At 40.8% G+C, this 21,516-nt stretch overlaps 1 pseudogene; it reads left to right on the top strand.

Moving 5' to 3' along the window:
* The first annotated feature begins 685 nt into the window (after positions 1–685).
* On the top strand, positions 686–7,609 carry LOC100619326 (protein DEK-like; annotated as a pseudogene).
* Positions 7,610–21,516: the final 13,907 nt, after the last annotated feature.

Genomic DNA, 21,516 nt, shown 5'->3' with positions numbered 1-21,516 from the left:
AGTCTACTGTGCGTCTAGCATTCTGGACCACACATTACCTTTGATTCTCTCTCTTTCCTCTCCTTATGGAGACATGGTCTATTAAATGCCAATATCTGCTTCAAGGATGTATCCATGATGTTGAATCGCCTCTAGGTAAATGGAAGACAGTGTTGGTAAGAAAGTCATGACGTGTAGATGTTTTCAGTAATAAGTGGCCATTGCTGTTGCTTTTTCCAACTCCATTCCTCCTAAGGACACCCTGACATGCCTGGTAGTCTGTGCCAAGACTGGCTCTTAGGGGTATAAAAGTAATTTTTGTGTAACTGATATTTAGTTCAGTTTATATATCCAGGTGTTCCACTAGAGGCAGCTGGTGGTGAGAGGATAGAATGCTAGGCAAGGAGTCAGGTCAAGAAGAACTGTATTTAAATCTGGCTTTGGACACTTCCAAGATGTGTGACTCTGGAAAAGCCACTTAAGTTCTGTTTGCTTCAATTTTCTTACATGCAAAATGGGAGATAACAATAACATCTATCTCACAGGATTGTTTGTGAGTGTTTAATTGAAAATCTGTTAACCTTAAAAAAAGAACTACATTTCCCAGGAGCCCACTGACTTCCTGTCCTTAGGTACTTCCTGTAGACAGGGGATATTAGGTGGGGACATGGAGAGTCCTGCTCTCTTTTTGTCCCTGTCAGCAATCATGGCGGTGGTGAGTGGGGATTTTGAAATGGCTAATCAGCCATGGGCACGTGGTCTTTATTTTGTATCCCTTTTATTCCTTTATTTCTAAGTGATCACAAATAAATCTCCTAAAATATAATATTTTTTATTATTGAGATCTAATTTTAATTTGTACAACCCAGAATGACAAGCTTGTTCTCTTCTGGCACACTATTGATAAAGGTCTCCATGTCTTCATACATTTTTTTCCTTGACTGTGTCAAGGTTCAGCATGGTGGGAGCATATGCATGGATGATGATTACTGGGCCCTTTCCTGCAAGTGGTCATCACACTGTCATGAGCCTGTGATTCACTGCTTTTGGGAGGCATACCAAATTGCTGACTAGATTAGAACTGATTGGGAAATCTTTGCCAGCTTCACAGCACTCCGCATCGCAGCAACCACTCCAGAAATAAATGTGTGTCCAGCTACAACTTCAGTAAATTGGTCATTTGCCATTTTTTTTAAAATTAGGGCTATTGTTTGGATATGATACCTGCTGAGTTCTCTTGCAACAAAAGCTGCTCTTTTTTCAAGCTGACTGGATTTGGGTAGTCCATAAACACACACACATTCCACGTACCAATGAGTAGAATTGTCTTTGTAAATGTTTTTATACATTTTTTGTGTGTTTTGACCATAGGGTAAGATCCTCATCTGCCTCAGTAAGCAGACCAGGGTTAGGTTAGGAGAAGCAGACAATTTTTAGGGCATTTGTCCTAACCCTTTCCTCACATCAAGAGGTGAGCAGTGCGATATCCTTAAAAAAAGCTGCTCAGACACCCAAGGAGTTTCCCAATCCCACTGCTGCTTCAGGCCAGCGAGGCGATGACCCTGTGATCTGGCTGCTACTGTTCAGGGTGGTGACCATGAGCTGCTCTGCCAAGTTCAAACTCGACTGCCACTTTGTTTGTCTAAAAGAGGATTTTGCTGACTGGAAAGCTCTTCCATGGAAGTCAGAAGAAAGGATACAAGGAAACTCTCACAGCCTTTATGAAGAACTTCGGTATTGATTAGGAGATATGGAAGACACTGGCACAGAGGACCCTCCAGCCCAGCAAGGCTGCATTAAAGAAGTTTCTGTGCCCTATGAGCAAAGCAGAATTGTAGTAGCTAAAAAGAAATGTAAGATGGGCCAATTTAGAGCATGTCCATCTCAAATGTTCACATGGACAATAGTGCCCAGCCTGTGGTAGAAGCTTCTGAGCTCCTATTGGTCTGATCAGCCACAGTTGGACACACCACCATCATGGTGTCATTTTGGTCCTGTTTCAGTACAAAGGACAACAACCTGACAACTCTGATACTTAATCTGAGTGAACCAAGGATTATGCCAATGGAGATCCCCAGTGGGTCCTCCTGAGCTGGAAAAGCCTTTGAGGATGGATCTGGATAGTTTGTGTGTCTTCTCTCCAAGGGTCAGCTTAGCTAGCTTTAACAAGAAAGTTGGCTAAAGTTGCTGAGTTATTTTTTGATCACAAAACCCTGAGAAGAATACTTATTAAGGGAATGAGAGGATTGGGACTATCTCATTAGAGCATCATGTCTACATGGATAAAATTACAACTCTTTTGATGTAAAGAGTACCTTGGGACAGTGGAATTCAAGGAAAGGGCCATGATGATAAAAATCTCTCACATTTGCCCAATCCTTCATAGTTTTTAGAATACTTCCCATGACCTCATTTTGTCCTTAGAATCCAATGGAAGTTATGATTCACTCAAGGTCTCCATGTCACTCAAAGTTAGGGAGAGCAAATCAAACCCTGGACTCTTATCGCCAGTTCCGAACTCTCAGTTATCGTCTTAATCTCTACCTCTACTGCATTCAATGTTTACTTCTGTTCAGATTAAAGTTCTCTGGAGACTGTATCTTTATTTATATGTGTTTAACATGTATAACCCAGATTGAATTGCTTGTCAGCTCCAGGAGTGGGGAGGGAAGAAGAGAGGGAGACAATATGGATCATATGACTTTGGAAAACTTATGTGGAAACTTGTTATAAAAATAAAAATGTATATGTATTTATTAAATAATTTAAAACGTGGATCCGAGAAGAAAAAGGTACTAGTCACATGTGACTGGCTATTCCCTTCCCAAGCCACCTCTCCTAGCCTGTGCTTGTCCACACGGGCACTCTCCTGGCCCCCTTCCTCCAGCCAACTAGGGGAGGGGGTCACACTATGCATACACCAAGGATCGTCTAGTCACTTCCTCTCACAGTGATTCTGAGCAAAAAGAGAGCCACTTCCCTTTCCCAGGCCAATCTTCTGCTCTTTGTGACTTCACTTGTCTGATTTGGTGAACTCTGACCTCAGTCTGGATCAGAGCCACGACTTCAGGATCCCAGGAGTCGCCTGGGACAAGTGGCAAGCATCTTCCTGGCCCCAGGAAGCCAAGAGGTCCCTGAGACCCCCCCAAAGTGCTCATTGGTCCCCCTTATTTTAACAGTAAAGCATCAGCTTTTGTTCTTAGTTCAGTCTGAGGGTAGGGTTCAATTGCCACCTAATTCAATCAGAGAATACGCTATTTTCAAACTCAATCTGAAACTTTCCCTGTAAAATCCAAGGCTGATCTTAGGGTACCAAGAGAAAGAAAGGGCTGCAAGCTAGGGTTAAATTCTCACACTTATGTGACTTTAAAGAATTGATCCCAATATATATTTTACCTGTTTAGGCAACTGAGAGAGTACTCCTCCATTAGAAGCTCCTCTGTGTGCCTTTGAAGAAGTCTGTATAATGGGGTTTTGTTGTTTTTCTTAGCCTCAGGCATAGCAACCTTAAGCAGGTACTTACAACAGTCAGGAGGGGTCTGTGGACTGTTATTCAGTGTGGCATGTAATTTGGAACTATAGCAAGCAACTAAATTGTCAGCCCTGAATGGCAGCCTTTCAAAAATTGCCACAGATCTAAATGTAAGAGAAAAGGCTGCTCTCTTGTCAATTATGCTAGATGACTGCTAAGAACAGGTGGGTCCTTAAGGACAGCCCTGAGCAGACTCGTTTGGGCTTGTAAGATGGCCTGGCCAAGATTCTTAGAATTGTGGAAAACAGAAAACCACCCATGACTTTACACTCTTTACTCTTTAATTCGAGGCTGCCATACACACCGAGGCAAATAGGTTCAAATGCAGCAGAAAAGAATGCTGGAAGGATGGGAGGGTCAGGAGGCTTGGGGTTCTAGTCTCCATTCTGCTACTGAATGTCATTGAGTCATTTCGGTCCCATCCAACTCTTCATGACCCTCTTTGGGTTTTCTTGGCAAAGATACTGGAGTGGTTTGCCATTATTTCCTTCTCTAGCTCATTTGACAGATGAGGAAACTGAGGCAGGTGTGGTTAAGTGACTTGCCCAGGGTCACACAGCTAATATAGCTATGATGAATTGGGGCAAGTCATCTAAACTCTCCAGACCTATTTCCTCATTTGTAAAATGTAAATAATGTACTCTTCACTTCCTCGCAAGTTAGAAGGTTTTCCTCAAGGATAGCCCTGTGACGTTGTGTGCTGTATATTAGGAGGGAAATATAACTCCTGAATATAAGAATGATGAAGTGCTATACTTCCTACCTGTGGAAATGGAGAAGGAATTACTTTATTACTGTTTTTTTTTAAACTCTTACCTTCTGTCTTAGAATTGATACTGTATCGTGAGAGAGTTAAGTGACTTACCCAGGGTCACATAGCTAGGATTTGAACCCAGGACCTCCCATCCCTGGCTATCAGGCATTACTTTGGAAGAGGACTTTAAGAGAGACAGTTGAGAGAGGAAAGCAATGAATGGCTATCAGGAACTCTTGAAGCCACAAACATGGGAGAAGTTGGGTCTGCAATATATCCCTTCTCCTAGTTACTTCCTTAGGACTGCTAATCCTTACACTTTTGGAGCTGAGATCTTACCTTGCCCCAGATGAATAGCTCAATTACTTGTAGGTATCCTTTGTTCTGTTCTACTCTGGTTTTTGCTTTTCTTTTAAAAGATTAAAATTTGTTGACCAGAATTTGTTTTTCCCAAATGAAAACAAGCATCAATTATACCTTGTGCAATTTCTGTTCTAATCTGTAAAACAGCCCTGATTTCTGTTTACTGCTGACTTGGATATAAAATTTTACAAATATAACCCCAGTCCCCAAACCCACTGATACGGCACTTATGTGTTATTTGTGATGGTTGTAGTCATTTGTGTAACCAGAGCCTGATGGGAGGGAGCTAGGCTGCCAATAGTAATCGAAGTATTATCTTCCCCTTTGAATTAAGCAGGGAAGATGTTGATCCTTGCCCCCCCCCCAAGTTCTGTACCCCTACACTACCAATACATAAGTTGTAGTGGATAGACAGAATTCTTCCCTAATGCCTTTCCTGAAGATCGGCACCAGAAGGAACAAGATGGAAATCACAGTCTCCTGTGGAGAAGATTAGCTATCTGTCAATGCCACATATGAGCCAAATTGTCTTTATATCATACAGCACAATCATATAATCTTACCGTAATAAGAACTGACATTCGTAAACGGTTTTACATAAATTCTTACTAGCCACAAATGTTCTTGCCTACAAATTATTTCCAACCATTACAAAGTCTGAAAAATGAGAGACTCAGACTAGACGGTCTCTGAGTCCCTTCCAATTCTTGATCTAGGAGCCAAGGAGCCCAAGTCTTAGACAAGAAACAGAAGACTGTAGAAGCATAAATTATGTTTTGCTCATTGTTGCCCATTGAAGCCAAGGGATGCAGAAGAGGAAAACTGATTTTCCAAGTGGACAGTTAGCTATGAATATGGTGTCTGAGAATGGATTTGGACTTTTACAGCTTGAAATATAGGAATGACAGATCCTTGGCTAGAGATACCAGATACAAGAGAGGCCAGGGTACATTATACCAATAAAGACTTGTAAGACTGCATCTATTGGAAGAAAGCAGTGAGGAAGACAAGGAATAAAAAAAGAAAAGAGTATCATCAAAGAAGGCAATCGAACAAGGAAAGGGACTGAAACTTTGTGAACTGAAAGAATATATTTCACAGTAAGAAGAAAATTGGTGAACCTAGAACTCTTCGTAAACAGGTCAGGCACATTAGCTTCTCTGAAGAAGAATATGGATCAGTTTAGTGGCTTTGTATTTGAAAAAGGAAGTGATCAATATTTTTTTTAAAAAGGGGAAATGTTGGAAAAATTTAGAAATGCCATGTTAAAGAGTATCTGGAAAATTCTAGATTTGGAGAAATCAGGAATAAATAGTAAACTAGTAGCCAGAATCTCAATTTTTTTAATGCATCCAAAACCTTCTTGGCATAAAAAAAATTGTTTAAAAATCAAGCAAAGGCAGTGAAAAGAAACAGAGCAGTTTTGGAATAGCAAGGATGGCTAAGCATACTAAATGTCCTGATATGCTATGAGATGAATCTAGTAGTAAAGATGAAAAAGAGAAAGAAAGAAAAGACTTCAGAAGAAACTTTAAAAAGTGAAGAACAACTGAAAAAGATCCAAAAAAGAAAAGCCTAAACAAAAAAACTCCTTCTATATGTTTTGTGTAATAATACATGTATAACCCAGATTGAATTAGGAGTGGGAAAGGAAGAAAGGACGGATGGAGACAACATGAATCATATAACTTTGGAAAACTTCTGTGGAAATCTGTTATTAAAATACTAATTAAAAAAAACTCCTAAAAGCAAAAAGCTATAAAAAGTTCCAGTGTCAAGAGGATGGATAGCAGTTCTACTAAGAAAAATCAAAATAATTCCAAGAAAGTGAATCTGAAGATAGTTCAACTAAAACATTTTAAAAGGTGAAGAACAAAGTTAACAGTCACTTCTGCTGAAAATATTGTTTCAACAAGGGTTTAGAAAATAAAATAAGAGAGATAAATACTAGCAAAAAGAATGTATTTTCTTTTCTAAATCCTTGTTAGTTCAGCATTCTGTTCAGCTTTGTTTGAATTCACTCTTTAAAATTGCTTTTTTTTAAATGCAGTTTTATTAGTTAAGATTTTTGCTTGGCAGGAATGTTGCCTGCTTTTTTGATAGTTGTGTATCTGTGTATATAGTGGCAATCACATCCCAGTAAAGCTGTCTTGGCAGATGGGCTAAACCAGGTTGAGGGGAACCGACAGGGCTCTAACCTGTCTACACAAGACAGGGGATGTCTGCTCCACGCATGCAAAGACTTCCCCAGGCAAAATGAGTGGATGAGAACAATTTGTTCCAACTTCCATGAAGGCTGTTGAAGCAGGAGCTGCGGAACCCTTAGAGCTTGGTCAGACATCAGAGACTCCAAGGTTATCCCACTCCATGCTGCCTTTTGTCCTGCCACTGGACTTGGGATGGCTGGAAGACAGAGTGAGGCTGATGACTTTGTGCAATTCTGCATCACTTAAATCCATTTCACCCACAAGCCAGTCATGGTCCTCTGCAAAAACTAAGGGCAACAGCATCAGACGGTTATAGACTGTTGTGTTTCTATTAGCGAAATACTTTTAATAATCAAGTTAGAACAAAAGCTGATATCTTATACATGTAGCATTTGGATTATTGCAGGACCTGATATAAAAATATTTTGAATATACATTCAGACAAATAATCTAAACTTAGGGTAGTGTATTAATTATATTCAGGGGCAGCTAGATGGCACAGTATAGATTACCTGGTCTGAAGTTAGGAAGACTTGAGTTCAAATCTGGCCTCAGATATTTACTGTCTGTGTATTCCTGGGCAAGGCACTTATCCCTGGTGGACTCAGTTTCCTCTTCTGTCAAATAAGCTGGAAAAGAAAATGGTAAACCACTCCAATATCTTTGCTGAGAAAAACCCAAATGTGGTCACAAAGAGTTGAAAGCTACTGAAACAACTCAACAAGAAAACAAAATTTATTATAACCAGGCCATATAATATATATACTATGAATATTTGGGTGATTAAATCTCAACTATCTTTTGCATATGTACTATATATTACTATATGATAAAATATTTATCATAGATGCTATTTTTGTATTTAAAATAGATTTATTGTATATAAGATTTATATATTTCTTTTGTATGAATCAATTAAAAAAACCAAAACCCTTACTTTCTGTTTTAGAACTAATGCTAAGTATCAGTTCTAAGGCAGAAGAGCAATAAGGGCTAGGCAGTTGGGGTTAAATGACTTGCCCAGGGTCACACAGCTAGGAAGTATCTGAGGTCAAATTTGAACCCAGGACCTTCTATCTCTAGGTGTGACCTATCCCTAACTTCTCATTTTAAAATAAAATTTCATTTTCTTTTTCCTGTGTAACTTGTCAATGCAGAAAATTAAAATTGTGAGTGATGAATGTTAAAAAAGAAAAGAAAAGAATGTATTTTTTTTTGTGTCTTGTGAATCTAATTAAACTATCTTGATCAGTGATGGGGGAAGGAGGACAAAGTTTATTCTATAAGCTAGATACCATAGAAAGTTACTATGGAAAGGGGGGGTGGTGGGATAGCAGTCAAGACCCAGGAGACAAAATCCAAGAAAGGAGCCAGTAGTGAATTCTTGGCCTCAAATATCAATGCACAAATACTCAAAATTTAGTCAACCAGCAAGAAGAAGTCTTAAAGAAAAGAGGAAAATTTGACCTCTTGGGTACCAGTAGGACTTAGTTGGATGAAGCCTACGACTGGTTCTGACTGGCTAGACCTTCTTCAAAAAGTCCAGTGTGTTAAGAAAGTGCTGGTAGTAGGGTGGGGTGTGGTAGAGAAGGATGATATTGGACATTAAGAAGAAATATGGGGGGAGGAAAGTAACACAGTGGATAGTGTCAGGCCTGGAGTCAGAAGAACCTGAGTTCAAATTTGGCCTCAGACACTTCCTAGTTGTGTAACTTTGAGCAAGTTATTTAATTCCAATTGTATAGTTTTTGCTGTTCTGTCTTAGAATTGAATCTAAGACAGAAGGTAAGAGTTTTATGTATTTATTTAGAAAGGAAGGAAGGAAGAAAAGGAAGGAAGGAAGAGAAGGAAGGAAGGAAGGAAGGAAGGAAGGAAGGAAGGAAGGAAGGAAGGAAGGAAGGAAGGAAGGAAGGAAGGAAGGAAGGAAGGGAGAAAGGGAGAAAGGGAGAAAGGGAGAAAGGGAGAAAGGGAGAAAGGAAAGAAAAGAAATATTTGCATGAGACAATTTGGGAATCAGAAGAGGAGAAGCATGAGAGAGTATTGGGGAAAATAGAGGGCAAACAAGTGAAGTCATTTGATTATACTACAGACGCCCTGAACTTTAAGAGGAAATGGTTGGGAAGCCTGGGAAACATCACAAGTGTTGCAGAAAAGTATGATATACCATAGTCTTGGTTACACAGGAATCTGTTGGAGCTCTTTTCCTGCCAAAAGCAGAGCAGCTAGTAACTTCTGGACTTGGCTTAATCATAATTTTATCCTTTAAAAAGTGAGAAATCAACCAGGTTTCCTTCAAACCAGGAAATATTCTGGATTTGATCCTCATTAACAGGGAGAAACTAAAAGTGATAAGAATCCTGGGAGGAGGTGGCCACTCTATCCTAGAATTTGTAATAGAGGAGAGGAAATTTGGGCAAAGCCGTATGTCTTAGATTTTGGGAGATCAGATCTCAAAGTGCTCAGAGGAAGGATAGGTAGGATCCCAGGGATTAAAATGATACAAGAAAAGTCAGCCAAAGAGGTATAGGAGCCGCTAAAGAAGGAAATTCTGAAGACAATTCAAATTAGCAAGAAAATTGGGAGTTTTCTGGGGAGAGCAGTCTAGAAGCACAGGAAAATCAATGTGTGCCCTTAATACGATGTTTTATGTCCCCTACCAAAAAATATAGAGCATGTAGGATTTATACTTGAACCCCATAACAACCAGAACAAGTCTCCTTGTCACGGTGAGCCTCACTTCTTCCAGAGACCTATCCTTTAGACTTTCAGTGCCAACTTAGATTTCTATACTTTTAATATTTCTATGCTTCTAATATTTGTACATGAAAAAAAGTTTTAACCTGAGTTTTTTTTAGTTTGAATCAAATCCTTCCCCTTCCTCCCTTCCTCCTTTTCTCTCCTCCCTTCACTCCAATGACAAGCAATCTGATATAGATTTTACATGTGCAAAAATGTAAAACCTTTTTCCCTATTAGTAATTTTGTGGAAGAGGACTCTAACAAATAAAAAAAATGAAGAAAAAGTGAAATATAGATTGTCCATCTGCAATCAAGCTCAGTTCTTTCTCTGGAGGCAGATGGCATTATTTTAGATCATGGTATTGCTAAGAACAGCTGTCATTCACAATTGTTCATCATATAATATTGCTATTATTGTGCCCAGTAGTCTCCTGGTTCTTCTCACTTTAGACTGCATCAGTTTATGAAGTTCTTTTCAGGTTTTTCTCAAATCATCCTTCTCATCATGTCTCCTAGCACACTGGTATTTCTCCACAATCATACACCACAACTTGTTTAACCATTTCCCAACTGATGGACATCTTGTCAATTTCCAAATCTTGTCAACTTAGATTTCTAAAAAGAAAGCCATGGGACAGCTAGATGACTCAGTGTATTGAAAGCCAAGCCTACAGATGGGAGGTCCTGCATTCAAATTTGGCCCAGGCCATTTCCTACCTGTGTGAACCTGGGCAAGTTGCTTAACCCCTTATTGCCTAGCTCTTATTGTTATTTTGCCTTGGAACCAATACACGGTATTGATTCTAAGATGGAAGGTAAGGGTTTTGTTTTTTAAAAAAGGAACATAGAACACATCGAGCAAAGTAGGTAACAGAGGATGAATATAAGGGCATGAAAGGACCTATAAAAATAGTGTCAGGAGTGCTAATGTCCAGCATGAACTGAGACTGATGAGTGAAGCTAAGGTTAACAAAAATGGTTTTCTATTTTAATTTTAAATGAAAAAAAGTAATACTGGAAAGAAAAATAAATTTGTTTGAGATAAATGGAATGATGATAACTGATGTGAAAAAAAGAGCAGAGTTCTCCATTCTTTTGTTTTCTCAGCCACCAGGAATGACCTCAGTACTAGAAATGACAAGGAAAAAATGTCTAATAAAGTTGATACTCAAGATGCATGAGGAGAGAGCAAGAGTCTACCTGGTTGCACTTGACAAACTCAAGTCACTTGGCCTAGAGGAAGTACTTCCTAAAGATCTAAAAGAATGGTAGATCCGATTGTTGAGCTAATCAGTAATATTTGAAAGATCAGAATATAGTTTCCCTTCTGGGTTCCTCCATCAATTAAAACTCACACTCACACTCTGTATCTCCAAAAGGCAGCACCTATTCTCAGATTTGCAAAATCCCCTGTAAGTATGACTTCCTACAACATTAGTGTATGAGCCCCCATTTCTGTGTTTCTATTAACAGTCAACCAGTAGATACAACTCTTTCTTAGCAAGACATTTACTAAGATGATGGAATAAGAAAAGCAACTATAAGAAGCTTTCCCCATAAAACAAGAATCCATCTCCTACAAATGCAGATAGTATCTGTGGGAAGAGCAGGCATAAACTTAGATTACACTGCTGGTGAAGTACCCCACAATTTCAGAACTGTCTTTTTCTTCCTAGTGAACCTCTCATTGAACTCCACCCCCAACACAAGGGTCTCTGTTAGTCAAGCTGCTCAGTGGTTTCCCAGGATCTACTCTATGCAGTTTAATGTTTGTTTGGTTTTTTTTTAAACCCTTACCTTCTAAATTAGTATTAAATATTAGTTCCAAGGCAGAAAAGTGATAAAGACTAGGCAATTGGGGTTAAGTGACTTGCCCAGGGTTGCACAGCTAGGAAGTATTTAAGGCCAGATTTGAACCCATGTTCTTCCAACTCCAGGTCTGGCGCTCTCTCCATTGAGCAACCTTGAACTTTTAATTTCTAGGGCTCGTTGTCTCTCAAATCCATTTTCTTTGCTACTAGAGCTCCTGCTGCTTGAAGCTGCTTCTAGTCTTGAGATGGAGTCGTACCTCCTTCTAGAGTAGTAGCTTCACTGCTAAACTCCATGGACAATAGAGATGTGAAGAGAAGAGAAAATACGCCTCCCCTCTCTTCCCAGTGATTCCTTTTCAGGGACAGCCTATTCCTCTGTTGATGGCTCCTTGCTTCAGCTCATTGTCAATGGCATCGAATTTTTTTTTTTCAGTAAAATATGAAGTAAGATTCTCAACTGAGAGAGTGTGGAGAGGAGGTGCCACCGGTGATTTGAGAAGGGATGAAAAGGTCCGGAAGAGAGACAGCTAGATTGCTCAGTGGATAGAAAGCCAAATCTGGAAACAAGAGGTCCTAAACTCAAATCTAGCTTCAGAAGCTTCTTGACTGTGTGACCCCAGACAAGTCACGTAAGCCTATTGCCTAGCCTTTCTTACTACTTTTCTGCCTTGGGACCAACACTTAGTATTGATTTTAACACAAGATAAGGCTTTAAAAAAGAGAGAGAAAAAGGTCTGAAAGAACCCCTGTGATGGATGGGATGGTGAATTAATTAGGAAGTGTAGAAGGATCACCTAGGGGCAATGAGGACTGAGACATAACATAAATTTGTCCTAGACTCAGTCAGAACTGCTGCCTGATTTTCTCTACCTTCATTCAGTAGCATGTAGTCCTACCACTTCAGTAGATATGAAGGCAGAAAGATGGCGGGAGTGACATAAGGCTGAGGCTTCGTCATAGAAGACTGATGTAGAATAATGGGCCAAAGGGTTTAAGAAAAGAGAACGAATATGGCAGAGTTCAACTGGTTCAACTGGTAGAGTTGAACATTGGGGTCAAGATGAAAAAAGGAGAAGAGTGTAGTTTGTGTCGGGGTGAAGACCTGGGAGAGAACTAAGAAGTTGAGGGATTGGAGGTCCCATTTTGGTCAAAGAGCAGGTTTGGAATGGGAGGGTAGAGATGGAAAACCAATAAACCATGACTAGGATAATGTCAGAAATGGGATTTGACACCTCCCCCCCCCCTTCCCTCAGGTCTTCCTGATTACAAATCCAGCACTGTATCTACCACTATTCCATGTTTTCTCTTGAGGGAGGGAAACCCCAGCCTACGTCATCCACTCTTCTTAGGTTGTTTCCCAACTTGGCTTCTGAGATGAGATAAGATCAAGTTCTTTCAGGGTGATACGGCCAGACGGCGAACGTGCTGAACTAGAGAGACAGGACCCAAAAAGATCTTGATAGACCAGAGTATTAGACTAAACCCCCAGATTAAATTGAAGTCATGTATTCTACAAATACAGAGTGGAGGAAGGTGGGGATGTGATTGGAGGACAGATGTTCTTCAACTAGCTGGGGGTTTAGCAGACTGCAAACTCAATATGAATCAGCAGGGTGAGGTAGCTGCCAAAAAAAGGAATGGGATTTGGGGCAGCGTGAAGAGAGGCTCAGTTTCCATGAGAAGGGAGGTAAGCATCTCATTGTTCTCTGCCCTTCTCAGGCATAGACTCATCATGGCTGTTGGGTTCAGTTCTGGGTGGTTCCACTGAAAAAGAAGACTGAGAAGCTAGAGAGTCTCTAGAAGAGGGCAATTCAACTAAAAAGCCTTGAGTCCATGCCAGGGAAATTGGGAGATGCCACTGAAGGTATTTGGCCTGGAAAAGTGAAGGCTTGGAACAGAAATGATCGCCGTCTTTTATTTTTTTATTATGTTTTCTATGGAAAATTTTTTATGAATATACAAAGTCGCCATCTTTTAAATATTTGAAGAGCTGTCCTGAAAAAGAAGGTTTATGCTTGTCTTCTTTGGCCCCAGGGTGCAAGAATCATAGTAATGGACAGAAGTTGTGAGGAGGCTAATTTAGGTTTAAGGTCAGGAAAAAGCTCCTAACATTGTGTTCTTCAGTTGTTTCTACTGTGTCCAACTCTTCATGGCCTCATTTGGGGTTTTCTTTCTTTGAAAAATTTTATTTAATTAATTAATTTAGAATATTTTTCCATGGCTACATGATTTGTGTTCTTTCCCTCTCCTCCACCAACACCCTCCCATAGCCAACATGCAATTTCCTTGGGTTTTACATGTGTCATTGATCAAGATCTATTTCCATATTACTAATATTTGCAGTAGGGTGATCCTTTAGAGTCTACATCCCCAATCATATCCCCATCAACTCTTGTGATCAAGCAGTTGTTTTTCTTCTGTGTTTCTACTCCGACAGTTCTTTCTCTGAATGTGAATAACGTTCATTCTCCTAAGTTGGGATTTCCTTGGTAAAGTACTGGAGTGGTCTGCCATTTCCTTCTCCAACTCATTTTACAGAAGGGGAAACTGAGGCAAACAGGGTTAAGTAACTTGCCCAGGGTCACTTAGCTACTAAGTGTCTGAGGTCACATTTGAACTCAGTACCAGGCACTCTGTCCACCATTACAGCTGTCCAAAAATGGAATAAGCTGCCTGGAGAGGGGCAGGTTCTCCTTCCTCACATAGAGGTTGAAGGACTGCTTTTTGGACATATTATATGTGGGTTGGACTAGGCGGCTGCTGCGATCTCTTCAAGATCTCTCATCTGTGATTTATTTGGGTTCTCCACAACCCTGTGAAGCAGCTACTCCATACTGGTATTATCATTCTCATGTAACAGGTATGGAAACTGTGGCTCAGCTGCCTACAGTTGTATAACTAAAGTGTTGGAGGTGGGATCTGAATCCTAAGTTTTCTGAGAAGATCTAACACAGTAGCCACTAAGCTAAACTCATTCTAGAACTGAGTAAATTTGGGGCAGCTGGGTGGCTCATTGTATGGAGAGCCATGCCTAGAGATGGGAGGTCCTGGGTTCAAATATGACCTCAGACATTTCCTAGCTTTGTGACCCTGGGCAAGTCACTTAACCTCCATTGCCTAGCCTTTACTGCTCTTCTGCCTTGGAACCAATATACAGCATTATTTGGTTCTAAGATAGATGGTCTAAGAAACCAAAGATGTCCAGCCCAAACCTTCTAGAAGTCTATGAGATCCCTGACTTAAAACAGACAAAATAGTACCAAAGGCAGATTTTTCCCAAAGGGAGTTCGCACATATAAGTAACCCCTGTATCACGTCTTAGAGATTAGATTAGTAATAGGTGTAGATGTTGAAAGCCTGCCTAGGAGTGTCAGGGGTGGAGTTCCTAGAAGGGAAGCTTGAGTAAGGTGTTGTTGGGAAAGGATAAAGGGGAGATCAGATTTCATCTTTTATTAGTTGTTTATTTATTCTGACCAATGACATGCAATAATAAATTTCCACATAAGTTTCCCGAAGTTTATGTGATCCAAATTGTCTCCCTCCATGCTTTATTCCAGACTGTAACTGTATAGGACTGCCTTGGGGGCAATCCTGGGACCTATCCCTGGCCAGATATCTTGGTCTTGGTCTCTGCAAAGCTTCTGCCTTTCCTGGTGCTCCACAAATCACCATTTGTGCCATTCTCTTTGCCCGTAAGGTCTCCATTTCCTCTCCCAGTGAACCAGAGTGGCTGCCCTTCTAATCAAAATTGAACAAGCAACCTCTGTGACTCTGTGCCGGTGGCCAGTCAGAGCCAATCCTTTTCTTCCCCAATAGCTCAGTTCAGTCAGTGGGAGCTGATCAGTTTTTTCCAGTTCGATGATCCAGGAATATTCTGTTATTTGAGGCTCCACCAGCTCAATCCTCCTCTCCCTGGTTCTCCTCCCTCTGCCTCAGGCGTCTGACACAAGATGGTCCTTTGCTCTTCTTCTAAAGCTGTCTCTTAGACTCCAGTTCTTGGGAGGAAAAGAGAGATGATGGTCTTTCTTTGTGTCTTTGTGTCTTCTCCGAGAAATCTGCAAAAATCTAGAAATAGTTTTGTCCCTCCTCTCAGGACTTCATTTCATTTACTCATCTGAGAAACAGGGTGCCCACTCTGTCCATATTCACAGTGTGCAGGATGGGATGACCCAATTCCCACCCTCTAAGAGTCTGCATTTTAGTTGGTTGGAATGAGACGATAGATATAGAGATAAAACTACAAAGAGGAGGAGAAAGAATCGGTTAAATGTAGTTGTTATGAAGGTATGTCATGTGGAAAAGGGATTAAATTTGTTTTGCTTGGCCCTGGAGTACAGAACTACTAGGATAAATGGGTGGAAGTTGAGAAGAGACGGATTTCAACTCAATAAAAAGAAAAAACTTCAAAATTGTTGTTCAGTCGTTTCACTGTCTGACGCTTTGGGACCTTGTGGACCGTGGCATGCCGGGCTCACTGTCCGTGGGTTTTTCTTGGCACTTTCTTCCTCCCGTGAATCGCCTTTGTCAGAATTCTCCACTATGACCCATCCGCCTTGGGTAATCCTGCGTGGAATAGCTCAGAGTTTCATTGAGCTATGCCAGGCATACAATCCAGGAAGGGTCGTAACAATTAGAGCTGTCCAAAAATGGAATGGGCTTTTTGATAAATAATGAGCATTCTGATACTGGAGGTCTTCAGGGAGAGTTTGGATGACAATTTGTGTTAAGTATGTTAAGGAAGGCATCGATGAGTTGAGTAGGGATTGTATTAAAGAGCACTAAATACGTAGTCAGAAGACCTGCATTCGAATTCCAACTGTACCAGTTACTATTTGTGTGGTCTTTAAAAAAATCATTTTTTTCAATAATCAAGCATTTATTTTTCTCCCACTTATCTTTCCCTCTCTCACTAGAAAAAAATGAAAAGAAGAACAGATCCTTTAAAAAAAGCAGTCAGTCAGTATTTATTATGTGCTTACTACATGCCAGGCACCAAAGAAAGGCGAAAGACTGTGTCTGATCCCAGTCTAATGAGAGAGACCACATGTAAACCACTATGTACAAATAAGCTATAGACAGGGTAAAGAGGACACATCCACTGAAGAAAAGCACTAGGATTAAGGAGATATTCAGAGAGGCTTCCTGTCTAAGGTGGGATTTTACATGAGTCTAGTTAGGACAAGGAAGCGAGAACTTGAAGGTAGTAGAGAGAGTGAAGTTTAAGAAGACTGGAAAAACTTTGTGTATGGGGAAAGGTTATGAAAGGGTAGAGTCTAGATGGCATGTGGATAGAGCACCAGGCCTAAAGATGGAAGGTCCTGGGTTCAAATCTGGCCTTGAATACCTTCTATCTGTATGACCCTGGGCAAGTCATTTGGCCCAGATTGCCTACCCTTTGCCCTTCTATCTTAGAGTTGTTACTAAGATAGAAATTAAGGGTTAAAAAACAAACAAAGGGAATAGTCAAGCTAAACAGATTCCCACATTGGTCATATCCAAAAACATGTCTCATTCTGCCTTTTTAGTTCATCTCTTCTCTGGGTAGCATTCTTTATTGTCAGTCTTCTAGAATAGAGGTTAGTCATTGCAATGATCTGAGTTCTTAAATCTTTCAAAGTTGTCTTTTACAATGTTACTTATTTGTAAACTAAAAACTGTTCTCTTGGTTCTGCTCCCTTCATTCTGCATCAGTTCATACCAATCTTCCCCAGTTTCTCTGAAAGCACCCCCTTCATCATTTCTTCTGGCATAACAATATTCCATTACGTTCTTTGTTCAGCCAATCCGTAATTGATGGTCAGCCCTTCAATTTCCAGTGCTTTGCCAAAAAGAACCGCTATAAACACTTTTGGGACATATAGATTATTTTCCTCTTTGAATTCTTTGGGGGCATAGACCTAGTTGTGGTCTTGCTGGGTAGAAAGGCATGCACAGATATTTTGGGGGGCATAATTCCAAATTGCTTTCTAGAAGGGCTGGACCAATTCACAATATAGGTTATTAAATATTTCTTGATTTCCTCTACTATAAAATGAATGAGCTAGAATAAGTGTTCTTCTAAGGTCTAAAACCCTATCATCCTAATGACTTCTAAAATTGTAAATTTATATTAATATTAAATTTAATTAAATTGTTGATTAAATGACTAAATTTAAACATTAAATTAAAATTGTAATTTTTATATTAAAAATTTCCATCCTATGATTTCAATCAGCTCTAAGTCCTGTTATATTTCACTTGATCTTTATTTAAGGGAGAGGGATCCCTCTATTTCAATGGAGGTAGTCACAGAAGGACTAGAATGCAATCAAAAGGTATTAAAGGTGTTTAAATTAGGGGGAAGCTAGGTGGCTCAGTGGACTGAGAGTCAGGCCTAGAGATGGGAGGTCCTAGTTTCAAATCTGGCCTCAGACATTTCCTAGTTGTGTGACCCTGGGCAAGTCACTTAATCCTCATTACCTAGCCCTTACCCCTCTTCTGTGTTGGAGCCAAAGCACAGTATTGATTCTAAGATGGAAGGAAAGAGCTTAAAAATTAGTGTTTAACTTAAAAACAGGTTAAGCTCCAATCTTGTTATAAGGGATCAATACTAAGGCCAAAAGGGAGCAGCACACTAAGTAAGTTAGCCAAGCCCTGGACAAATGTTAGAGTTCCAAAAATGGAGAGCTGGAGACATTGAAAGCCAGAAACTGTCTGTGGAGGAGATCCCTTAAAGGGAGAGAAATTCTCTCTTCTTTCTTGAAAGGGGAGCTACTTGACTAGGAGGAGAAACTATGCCGAAGAAGCCTCAAGACAAACACTTCAACTATTAATAAGCACATGAAAAAGTGTTCTAAATCTCTTATAATTAGAGAGATACAAATTAAAACAACTCTGAGGTATCACCTCACACCTAGCAGATTGGCTAACATGATAGCAAAGGAAAGTAATGAATGCTGGAGGGGATGTGGCAAAGTAGGGACATTAATTCATTGCTGGTGGAGTTGTGAATTAATCCAACCATTCTGGAGGGCAATTTGGAACTATGCCCAAAGGGTGACAAAAGACTGTCTGCCCTTTGATCCAGCCATAGCACTGCTGGGTTTGTACCCCAAAGAGATAATAAGGAAAAAGACTTGTACAAAAATATTTTATAGTCACACTCTTTGTGGTGGCAAAAAATTGGAAAATGAGGGGATGCCCTTCAATTGGGGAATGGCTGAACAAATTGTTGTATATGTTGGTGATGGAATACTATTGTGCTCAAAGGAATAATAAAGTGGAGGAATTCCATGGAGACTGGAACAACCTCCAGGAAGTGATGCAGAGCGAGAGGAGCAGAACCAGGAGAACATTTTACACAGAGACTGATACACTGTGGCACAATCGAATGTAATGGACTTCTCTACCAGCAGCAATGCAATGATTCAGAACTATTCGGAGGGACATATGAGAAAGAACTCTATCCACCTCCAGAAGAAGAACTGTGGGAGCAGAAACACAGAAGAAAAACAACTGCTTGATCACATGGGTTGATGGAGATATGATTGGGAATGTAGACTCTAACCAATCACCCAAGTGCAAATATTAATAATATGGAAATAGGTCTTGATCAACGACACATGTCAAACCCAGTGAAATCGCATGTCAGATATGGGAAGGCAGTGAGGGGAGGGGAGGGAAAGAACATGAGTCTTGTAAGCATAGAAAAAATATTCTAAATCATCCAATAAAATAAATATATTGAGCAGAGGTTAAAAAAAAAAAGACAAACACTTCAGACAGACTTGGGTACAGAGAGTGAATCACCTGAGGAAGAAAGCAGCCAATGTGAGGATGCTGCAAAGAGAAAAGAGACTTCGAGTTTCTGCAGTATCAGAAGTTAGGAGTTGTCTTTCCTTTTTGTGTATTGTACCTGTATGCATCAGTAACTAAGTCTGAGCCCACTCTTCCCATGGGTCCAATGGGCACTTGCAGGAGGGCGTGCCCCAAATTCATGGGAGAAATGGTTTATCTACTGGCAGATTGCTAATGGAAAGCACAGTAGTGCCAGTTGGCTTATAAGGCAGTCAACTAGCATTTATAAAGCAATACTGTTAGTCAAGCTGACTCACAGGGTTATTACACCTTGCTCTAAACTTGCACTCATATGCAATGGTCCCCAGAAGGCGCTTGCTGTCTTGGTTCAAGGGGTAAGCCTATGGGTCTGTATTCCTAACACCCTTGCTTCCACACTTCTGCCAATGTGCTCCCTAATAACAATCAGCCTATATATTTAATGAGATTTTAAATTTACTCTTGCTAAAGGCATCATTTACTTAAGACCATTAATCACGAAACATCCCCCCATAAAGTGGGGATACACTCATGAATAGGGATAATCATAGGAAGAAGAGGCTTAGATTTTGCTGATGGTAGTGAAACACACATGTAGAATAAATATACTTGTAGCAAAGACAACTCACAAAATCTGGTACTCTGCACCTAGGATTCCATTCTCTCTTTGAAGTGAACCTAAGAACCATAGATATTGCCCTTAAGTCTGTTTCTGACTCTGTGACCCCACATGGGGTTTTCTTGGCAAAGACACTAGGATAGTTTACCATTTCCTTTATCCAGCTCAAGCTAGGTTGTAAAAAAGCCTTGAATGCCAGAAATAGTTTAGACACTGTCTCATGTAGACAGCAATGTTATTAAAGGACTGAAAGATTTTGAGTATTTTCATTGTGATTGCTTGGTTCTTTTGAGAACTAATCATAGCTTTGCTTGTGGTCCCTTTGTACTGGGACATATTTCTTAGCCAGCCATGAAGGGAAAATAAAATGGCAGCCTGGACGATGGATGCAGCCTACTGGGTTTATACAAGCAGCACACAGCACAATCTCTCACAACATGACCTTGTGCTATTTAGCATCAAGGTGGAGTGGTCAAAGCTTTCTTTCCAAGTGCATGGAGTCAGAGGGACCTTCCCACAAGACAACAGCCCAACTTGGCCCAGTGGACCCCTGCTCACAGGCTTTCTTATCCAGAAATCCCCCAAATCCGGCAGGCGGCGCAGTTGTAGTCCAGACCATAGAAAGTGAGCCAGACCAAGCTGCTGGGCCAGAGGCCAGGCTCCCTCCAGGAGCCAGGGAGGTGGGTCTCCCATGTCCCCTAGAGAGCATCCCACTACCTGATTGGTTCTCCTTGAGAATGATGGGCTCTTTTGGCCAATCACAGAATAGCTATCCAGTGAGCATCTATTCCTGCAAGCCTGTGGTTTCCCCCAAGAGTGTGGGCTGTGGGGCACGGTTTGGGTTCTGTGAACACTTAGGGGCAAACCGCAAATTCTGATGAATTCACACCACACCCTCCCCTTGGCCTGGTGCCCCAACCCTGTCTGAGGCCACAACCTGAGCCCCCACCAAGTCCCTTTCACCTCTAAAGCCTGTGCTCTCCATCCCATGGAAGGCTACCCTGCCCTCCTCCAAGGCCACCCAGGACATTCTCCAGTCTCTTTGGACTTGGGCCCTGCTTACCCTCTAGAGGGGAGGAGTAAAGAGTCCTGGACACCAGCCCAGCCTGGCCAGAAGCCCAAGGCAGGGAAAAGTATTCAGGATCAGAACCCCTCCACAATCTTATTGAGATTGGGGCAGTAGAGAGAACTTTGGGCCTAGAGCCAGGAAGACTTTTGTTCAAATCCAGCCCCAATCCCTTCCTAGCTGTGTGACCCTGAGCACCTCACTTATGTCTGCTTCAGTGTTCTCAACTGTAAAATGGGGATAATAGCACCAATATCTCAGGGTTGTGAAGAGATATTTGTAAAGTCCCAGCACATAGCAGGTACTTAAAGTCTGTCTTCTGTCCCTCCTTCCTTCCTTCCTCCCTTCCTTCCCCCTTCAAGGGAAAATCATAGATTTGGAGTCAGAGGACAGTCAACTTTACTAAGTCCCTTAAATTTTGAGCTTCCTTTTGGAAGATGGCCTGGGTATCCAGGGGGCACTTCCAGCTCTAACTTTCAGTGTCCATAAATGAAGAAGAACATCTAAATGTTTGGGAAAGGTAAAATGGGGTTATTTAGCATCATTATAGGACTTTCTCAAATACCAAATTTCAACTCTTTCTTCCACAGTCAGGGAAGGAGAGAGTGGATCCAAGAGGCCTTGTCTCAGGA

Source organism: Monodelphis domestica, chromosome 2, assembly GCF_027887165.1.
Source record: "Monodelphis domestica isolate mMonDom1 chromosome 2, mMonDom1.pri, whole genome shotgun sequence".
In the NCBI taxonomy this organism is placed as follows: domain Eukaryota; kingdom Metazoa; phylum Chordata; class Mammalia; order Didelphimorphia; family Didelphidae; genus Monodelphis; species Monodelphis domestica.
Note: the sequence above shows the minus strand (reverse complement) of the source record. Positions and strands in the feature narration are given on the sequence as shown.